This window comes from Primulina huaijiensis, chromosome 13 (assembly GCF_012295235.1).
Source record: "Primulina huaijiensis isolate GDHJ02 chromosome 13, ASM1229523v2, whole genome shotgun sequence".
NCBI classification, from domain to species: Eukaryota; Viridiplantae; Streptophyta; class Magnoliopsida; order Lamiales; family Gesneriaceae; genus Primulina; species Primulina huaijiensis.
In genome coordinates this window covers 14,043,003-14,053,155 of record NC_133318.1, presented here as the reverse complement: position 1 = coordinate 14,053,155, position 10,153 = coordinate 14,043,003, and positions in this window count along the sequence as shown.

Here is a 10,153-nt window from a genome sequence, read left to right as displayed (position 1 = left end):
AAGAAAATCGAATTCTCTCGTTTATTCTCGAATTGTAGCGAAGGAAATAAAGAAAATGAGAAAGAAACCTCGTTCTTATCACTCCACCGCTCTCGCGCTCGGGCGGTAGAATTCTCGCGCCCGAGCGCGAGATGTTCTGCCCCCGAGTGTCACTTGCTCCGCGATCGGGCGGTCAAAAACTACCGCTCGGGCGCGGCATGTTCTGTCCGAGAACACCCCTTATTCCACACTGGCGCTCGGGCGGTCATTTTCTACCGCTCGGGCGCCACATGTTCTGTCCAAATATTGATTTTGGTATTATATTGGCGTCCGGCTTTTCCACTCGATCTCTTACCACGTCAATTCGTATTCAATATTCATTTTCTCAATTTCCCTTGTCAGGATATACATCAACTACATAATCACATGGCAATTTCATAGATTATCGATAATCACACAGGATTTACGATAATACGATACACGGTCCTTACATATATGATCAAACATCTCTATGTCCCTACCAATGAAACAAGGTACACAACATCACAAATGCTAGTCTTGAGCTCGAGTGACTTTTATTCTTTATTTTAGGCTGCTGAATCGACTAGGAACATGTTTAGAATATACAAAAAACTATTAAATGTGTTTGATGATTGTCATCATATGTACAACCCCATTGTACCCTAATATATTCAAGTTCTTTATTTATGGAGCTTGCAAGTGTGTATAGATTAATTAAATGCCAAAATGAATATAAATGTAAACTATTATTAAAATACAGATCATTAGTTAACATAAAGAGCCAATAAATCTCAAGCCTTCAGTTGGTTTGCTGAACACTTATTCTAACAGTATATTTTGTTGGATCGGAAAAATTTTATCATTTTAGACATGATTTTGTCCAGACACAATTGATTACTTGTTTCATGAAAATTGAAATCATCATTGCTAAAGCCTAATCAAGTTTTGTCACTAGCTTGATTTTGCAATTCATGAATTTTTCCAAGAGAAAAAAAAATATTTGTTCCAATTGATCAAATTTTATTTTTCAATCAATGTTTCTTGGAACATTCTTTGTATATTGTAATTTTCAGTGTCCGACAGACTTATTTTTACCCTAAGACTATCAAGTTCCATTTGTTGCATCCAACTGGAGTTACTTGACTTATCTGTTAGGATTTTCTTTTCTTCTTTTACTTCATCGAATGATTGCGAAAGTATTTTATACTCATCTATCATATCATGTAATGCAGTGATGAGATCCTCTCGTGTAAATTCATATGAGTTAATGTAAAATACCTCATATTTTGCATTATCGAGCCCTGCATCATTAGCTATTAGACACTGGACTGGCTCTTCATCACTCTAGCTGAATTAATTCTCTGGGCTGGATGACACCGAGTCTGAGGCTGCCCTAGCTGAATTAATTCTCTGGGCTGGATGACACCGAGTCTAAGGCTGCCCATTTTCTTTTGTTTTCCTCAACAACAATCATTTTATTATCCTTCTTTTACTTTTATGGCTTTTTGTCATCTTTGGACCTCCTCTTTTCAAAAGGCATCTTCTTATCCTTCTTAGGCATGTTTCAATCAGCAATAAAGTAATATTTCTTGTCACAACTTTTTATGACTTTAATAATTTAATTTTGATTGAGTTTTCCTCATAAATTTACTGAACTTCTTGGTCAACAGGGACATAGCCTCATTTTTTATCTGTTCTGCAGACTTTTGACTAGATGACTCCTTTTCAATTTTCGAAGCAGCAAGAGTGGAATCTAGGGCTTTTGTTGGCTGGGGAGTTGACGGATCTTTCTCAATCTCGATAACTAGCTCGAAATCATAAGCATTAAGATCAAAAAATAGATCGTGTAGTCCGAGCTTGTTAAGGTCTTTGGACTCCCTCGGAGCCACTATCTTTACATCACATTACCTAGGCAAAGATCTTAAAACCTTCAAAACAAGTTTGTCCGTATAATCATTTCCAAGAGCCTAAAGTTCAAAGAAAATGCCACAAAATCATCATCAAATTCATTTAATGTTTTCCCGGGTTTCATTGTAGCATTATCAAATTTATGCATGCAATAGTGAGCTTATTTTCCTTAATCTGATCATTCTCTTCACATAATTGAGTCAATTTTTCTATCATTTTCGAAATTTACGGTATAAAAAAATTCATATCGATACCGTACCCAAAATTACGGTATAAGAAAATTCATATCGATATCGTACCGAAAATTTTGGTATACCGATTTTCGGTATACTGAAAATTTTGGTACATATAACTAGCATACCGATTATACCGAAATTGTACTGTATACCGAAATTTCGATACGGTATCGATATATACCGTTTTATATCGAAAAATACCTTACATTTTAAAAATTTTATAAATATATTGTTTTAAAATATTATATATTTTAAAATTTTGTATATATTTTTCGATATTTCGGTATATAACGAAATTTTCAAATTGCATACAGTTACCGTACCGAAAAATTCGGTATTGTCACCGTACTGTACCGAAATCTTCGGTATACCAAAAATTCGGTAAATTCGGCATTTTTTCGATACGTTATTCTCGGTATACCAAAAATTCGGTATTTTTTTCCACCTCTAGCCACAATGTCGAGGTTGGATTTCTTCTTTTCCTCGGTATTTAACTCAGACCGATGTTTGTCCACAATTTGAGCTCAACTCTCGATGATTGCAATAGTAGTGTTTGCTTTGAGGATATTTATAGGACCATCTGTGATGACATACCACATGTAATCTTCATGAGTATATAGATGTGAATTAATACGTATTTTCCAGTCATCATAGTTTTCTTTAGAAAATATTGAAATTTTGTTAAATGAAGTCATTTGAATATGTATGTCAAAGTCAAGAAAAAACCTTTTTGTTGAAACTTTTTAGGATCGAGGATATGTTTAGATGGGGTGAATAAACAATTTAAAAATATCTCGAAAACTTGAGTTGTCCTCGAGCTGGTTTTAATAGTTAGTAGCTATCAAAACCCTTTTTTTCTCGACAAGTTAGATGTAGTTGGACACCTGAAAAGTCTTTTTCAAAGTGCGAAAATGTCAGGCTGGATCTAATGAATATTTATATTTACTTAACTTCAAAGTAAACAAGTTGAAATGGTAAATAAAGTACATAAAATAAATAACACGAATAGTTTTATGGAAGTTTGAAGATTAAATCGTTTTATGTCTTCTCTTTATTCACTTAGGAAAGAATTCAGCAGAATAATTTGATTTTACAACTTGTAAAACCACTTTAGTATAGGATTTACCCATTGTCTAACTGAAAGTCCTAATATGGACTTAGTACAAAGAAAAAAATCTACCTGTATGAATCCTTTGATTCAACTGTTAATATGACAACGTATAAAAAAATTCCATATTACAATTTTTAAATTGGGAGTGTTATTCCCCTCCAAAAATTGTTTCTCTCCTACTCCACTTTTATTATTTATTATCTTGACTTACAAATTTGTCCTTACTTAATTACTCCTTATTTTTCTTAGACTAAAATACCCTATTTTTTAATCAATGACATGAAATTGAATATGATGTAAAGCAGATTATTAATAAATTATGCAGTTCAAGAAATTAGTGCATTGAGATTGAGCTTTTATTATTAAGTTTGTTTTATGTGAGATATTTGATGGAAGCAAACTTTTCTCATTTGAATTTATTTTATCTTTATTGTTATATAATAAATTATATAAAAATTACTATATATTTTTTAAATATATTTTTATATAAATATAGAAAAAATCACAAAAACTCATATGAGACGGTCTCACGGGTAACTTTTTTGTGAGACAAACCTCTAACCAGATCTGATTCATAAAAAATATTATTTTTTATGATAAAAATATTACTTTTCACTTTAAGTATGAATCAAGTTGACATATCTCAAGAAAAAGATCAATGAGATCGTCTTACAAGATACTAGTAAAAAAAATTGCAATAAACAAGAAATTTTAAATCTTTAGATTATATGATTTTTTTTTAAATTCTAAAGGAATAAAAAATAAATAAAGAGAATGTATATAAAAAAGAGAGAAAAAATAAGTTGTATTTGTTTTACAACTTCTAATTACTCCGATCATATATACTTTAATTGGCATACAAACAAAGAACACAAATTCCCATCAAATTTTATGCACAAATCTCAAAGAGTGGGGGGCCACACTGTTATAGTCCCCAACCACTAAAGATAATAGGATATGTGTAATATATAAAACAAAAACAAAAACAAAAACAATCATTCTTTTTTCATTTGAATTAATTATTTGTTTATTTATCTAACCCAAGTTCTTGTTTTATTACCTCCATTGCTATTTAATTTCAAAAAAGAGAGATAATACTTGCCATTTCAAATTTAAACTATCATGGCTAGTTTTTACATGACATGTGTCCTTGATTTATTTAATTTAACATCTGAAGAAGCTTATAATACTGGTAAATTTTTAGACCTTTTTTGAAAAACTAATTTTAATGGTTAAAATAAGGGATAATTCATGGCAATTAAAAAAATTATTAAAAGTATAAGATAAATTTAAACAGCTCAAGTGAACTTTAATTTCTTTTCTCTTCCAATTTTTAAATATGACCACCATTTATAGAGCTATTAAAACATGTTAGTTTCGTCGATCCTATCCGACTAAAATAGCTGAGTTTAGTTGAGAACACGTCCAATGTTGGAATTATTTTGTGAGCTCACATGATTTAATTAATTGTACATAGACAAACTATATAATAAAAGACTCAATAAGATGATCTAATTAATTATGAGTTTCAAAATATTGAATAAATTTATATGGTCTATTTTATATGTAGAAACTCAGCTCAATTAAGTCTTTTATGATGGGTCAAGAACTGCTAATTTTATATAAAATTATGGTCCTTGAGGCACATAGAACAACATAGAATATATACGGCACACATATTTAATATCTCTATCCAACGCTAGATCAATCAATGGATTCTGGTACGCGTTTAATGTTATTTATATTTTTTGATAATTCAACTTAAATCATTGGGCTGTTATTATATATGGATTGTATCACGTGATTTATAGATTTAAATCTGTTAAATCTCTAACAATTGATATCAGAGCCACGTTCGTGTTGAATTATGATAATTTTATTTTTTGATTGATCGAAACCCAAAATTAAGTTTTATTATCAGATCTGATGCAATTTTCCAGTCTATAATATAAATTTTTGTATTCAGATCTGGCTTTTTTTTAAAGTTTTCTGAATTTTGAATTTGAATAATTTCATGTTTTTTGGATCTAATATTTTCAGAGTTTGTATTCAAAATTCATATTTATTTTCGATTTAATAAAAAACCTAGAAATTCGAATTTTTTCGAATTGAGGATAGAGCTTCCAGATTCAAGACAATCGGACGTCCTCCGGCCACTTTTCCAGCGACGAATGTTAAGGCTTTTTGCTCGTCACACTCAGGTGCTCCATAACCTTTTATCAATTGGTCGTAAAAGCTTCTATACCGATCAAATTTTTTCGCGTTTGATACCTAAATCGTGAGATCATGCACGATTTAAGGTTGGCCATATTCCGGCCTAAGGTGGCTGATGATAGTGCAGCGATGGTCGTTGTCTTATGGGTTATCTTTTTGTGATGGTAGGTCAGATTTCAGGCGGCGGAAGCGGCAAATGGCGGCATATTTATTGTAGGGCTAGGGTTTTTCGAATTTGGCGAATTTTCTTTTGGATTGAATTCAAGGCCTTATTTAATTATCTAATTTTAAACCAGATTTTGAAATCTAGAATTTTGACCTTTCATTTCAAAATTTAATTGCATGAAATAAAATTAATATGGAATTATGCATTATCTTATTGTCTTTGTTTATTTCGATAAAATATTTGTGGATGCATAATTATAAAGTACAAATATTTTATTTCTTGTATATTTGGTTTCTATTTATTATTTGGTCCAATTAAAGTAAATTCAATTTTCTTGTGAAAATTTTAAGTTAAATTAATATCTTGTGTCTCAAATTTAGTTAAATTTAAATTACATGTTAATAAATTAATTTTTAAGATATGTAGATATTGTTAAAGTTCAAAATAATTTGTGTTTCAATTTATGAAAAAATAGCCGATTCAAAGGAAGACTATTTTTGGAGAAATTGTGAACACAATAAATGATTTTAAAGTGCATCTAGATCTATGCGAAAAATAATCGACCCAAAAAAAAATATTTTCTGGCCAAATTTGGGCACAAAATATCTTTTTCAAGTGCATCTAGATCTATGCGAAATGAATGTTATTTTTTTAGCCAGATTATAAATACATAATTATATGGCCTTAAAACGTGTTAAAACTATGCGAAAATTAATCGGCCTAAATGAAGATTATTTTTGTGTCAGATTGTAGAAACATTATAGAATATTAAATTGTGTTAAATTTTATGTGGAAAATGATAGGCCCAAAGAAATGTCATTTTCTGGTCATATTTTAACACAATATGTGGTACTAAATATGTGATAATTTTTTATTTATCTATGCATGCAATCGTCGGTCCAAAGTAAGGTATATTGTTAGTCGGATTTATTATCAATATTTAATAACCATGATATTTAAGTATACCACTTAAAAAATATTATTTTCGTTCAATGACTAAATATCAATGTTGTGCTAGATATTTTTTATGGGCCTACCACCTGCATGCATATATTTTTGTGATTTATTAATTTAAACATATGAATGGACTATAATTTATTGTGCGTTTTAGTTCTATTTATTATAACATCTTCTATATCTAACATTCAAATACTTAATGGTTCAAACTTCAAGAAATGAAAAGAGTATATAATGAAATAGCGAACGAAAAGGTCGAGACAAGTACTAATCTGAATAAACTTGTCTCAATATGATACAAAGAGAAAGGGAACATAAGAGATTACATAATGGAAATGTCAAATCTTGTGACTCGACTAAAAACATTCAAGTTGTAATTGTCAGAAGACATAGTCATGTATTTAGTATTGATCTCTCTGCCTGCACAATTTAATCAATTCAAACTAAGTTATAATATCAAGAAGGAAAAGTGGACTTTGAATGAGCTTGTTGCGCAGTGCATTCAGGAGGAAGAGAGATTGAAATAAAATATGATTGAAAGTTCTCACTTGACATCTAACTATCAAGGTAATTGCATCATTAAGAAAAAGAAATGAATCAATAAAGAATGAAACCCTAGAACTTCACAACAAATAGAACAACAAAAACAAGATAAAGTGAAGGATCGGTTCGGGCACCTTTGAAGGTGCTTCAAACACAATATTCTTCATTAGCTTCAATAGCTCATGTTCTAAGAATGTTTACACTGATGAATTAAATTGAGTTTGCTTAATAATCAAGCGGAAAACACTCGAAGTAAGCCTTCGTTAAGAAAAACTGATCAGTTTTATATATTGTGCAACTGAATAACTGAAAATTAAGAGAATTAGTTGTTGGCATATATCAGTTCAGTTATGGTGGAAACTGAACTGACGGATGCTCTAACTGATCAAATCAGTTTGAAAACAATAGTTAAACAATTAAATAGACAAGATTTGTTTATGGATGTTCGGAGATTTCAACTGCTCATACGTCACCTCTTCTACCTCCTCGGGTAGGATATACTAGAAGACTTTGATTTATATAAACCCTTGTACAAACCCACTCAGCTTAGGACTTACTCTACTGTCTTAACTGAACTCCTAGTCTAAACTGAAAGCAGCACCTTTCAACCAACACTTGTTTAACGTCTGTGTGTGAAAGACTACATACACAAGTTTATTGTCTTTGTGCAAGACTCATTCAGCTATTCAATAAGCTCAACTCTCTGATATATGTGAGTGATTGTGTGTGCGTGTGTGATAACTGAACAATGAATATCACACGAAGGTGTTCTCACACACTGAGGGAAATAGGGATTCTAAACTAAGCTGATAACACGTTGAAGTGTTCCCTCACAACTAGGCCGATTGCTTCTCTATAAGCAGATATGAATTAACCGTTCCCTCTCTTGTTTTTATACACTTGTATCTTGTTATTGGTCTTCACTGATCTTCTATTTATAGGCGGAAAACTGATCGTACAGTGAGACTCCATAATTGTATCTGTTGCAGCTTGAATGTGTTCCTTGAGATTCGTGTCTCGACTTTTCCGACATCTATGCTGGAATATTTTGTCTTTAAGTGTTGCTGCAACGTCCATTATTGTACCTTGATCGTACAGTTGCTTTTGTATCGTTGTGCGTAGCTGGAATCCACTTAGGTAAGCTTGTCTTGATCTGCAACTGCTTGATTCCTAACTGATGCTCCTAACTGGTCATCTGAACTGATCTTCAGTTGGGCTGGTGAAATCAGTTGACTCGTCATTTGAACTGATTTCATTCTTTCAGTTGAACTAGTCAGCTGGGCTCTTCATCAGTTGAGCACTTCATCTGCTGGCCGGGTTTTTGAAGGTCTTCTGCTGAACTGCCTGTCAGCTGGACAATCAATTGAACTGGTTTTTGATATTTCAGTTGGACTGATTCAGTTTCGGCAATCAGTTGGCACTTTCAGTTTGATTCTCGAAAGCATCAGTTTTTTCTCGGTTAACTTATCAGTTTGTAGTCTGATCAGTTACAGTTTCCTGCGCACTTCGATAAATCATTAGAAACAAAATAACAAGTTTTTCTAACATCAAAACCAAGATTGCGAACATGAAATGTTCCAACATAAAGTGATCACTTGTTTCTTTTGCAAAAATACTGATGGGCATGTAAAGAAGGATTGTCACAAATAAGCCAATTGACGTGCAAAGAAAGGGTTGCATAAGGAGTTGGTTGCAAACTGATGGTGAAAAGTACATCTTATGAAAAATAGCAATAAGATTGTTGGTGTTTTAAAAACTTTATTTAAGAACCTTTTTTTCACTCCCTAGTATTTGAATTTGGAAAAACTTTTGTTGGATTGTTTTTTTTTTTTAAACGCAATTTGATTTTAGTCTCATGTTTGGACAAATCAAGTTTTTTTCTTTATCCATGTGGTAATGAACTTTTTCAATTTTTCGAAATTCAAATGTTATTTGTATTGGTTCTTTGACTGATAAGCTTTATAAATTGAACATCAATATTTTAAATAACATCGATAGTATGCATTCATGTAATCATGAAATTAAATGCAAATTAATTTTTTATGCTGACTTTAGTAGGAGTGAGTAAATTGAAAAGTCAACATTGAGAATAATATATTGATGTTTATGTCCACCTATGTGTTAATATAAATTTTATCAGGTGGTAATCTCACTCGGATTTATAGAGAAGACCGTTGGAAATAGTTTGATATTTTATGTGGTACATATAGTGAACTAATGCTTTTATGCTGACACATCAGATATATAATATTTGGAAATAGTTGGATATTTGGAATCTGAATAAAGTTGCAGAGTTTTTCACCAGCAATGATCATTGGTCTAAGAAACCATTAAGAATCAATTGTGATAATAAAGCAGCTATATTATATTTAAAAAAAAAATTGAAGCTTGTCAAAGTCAATATATATTGATACTAATTTTCTTGTTGGAAAGAAATAATTCAGAGTGGTTGTGTGTCAATTGAGTATGTTATTGCAAATTCTTTAATTGCGGATGCGTTTGTCATGGGTTGGCCACCAAAGATCTATATACGCATGCGAAACACATTAATATTGTCCATATAGATGATATGCATGTGCAGTGGAAGTTTGTATTAAGTTTGAGCATTGACTCATCTGACATGATTTAAGTTTATGTACATACTAAGATTTATTTGAATTATTCTGAAACAAAGTGATGACCTTCATTGCGGTTTTGGTTGAAAGTCTGTTATTGGACTCTTTGAATCATTAGGAGGACCATTTGAAAATTCAGGTTTCATTCTTGGATCACATTTATGTACTTCTATGTTACACACCTATACTTGATTTATGTTATTGATTATGCTAATATTGTGATCATTCATGGGTCTAGTAATTGATAGACTAGATTGTTAAGGAATATTTTGGTTTAGATAACAAGATCTTAATCCAATTTTTGCATATGCAATATATAGATAACTTATATGGCCCAAATGGTGGATTGTTGGAATTATTTACTGGATTCACATAATTTAATTAATTGTAAATGAACAATCTA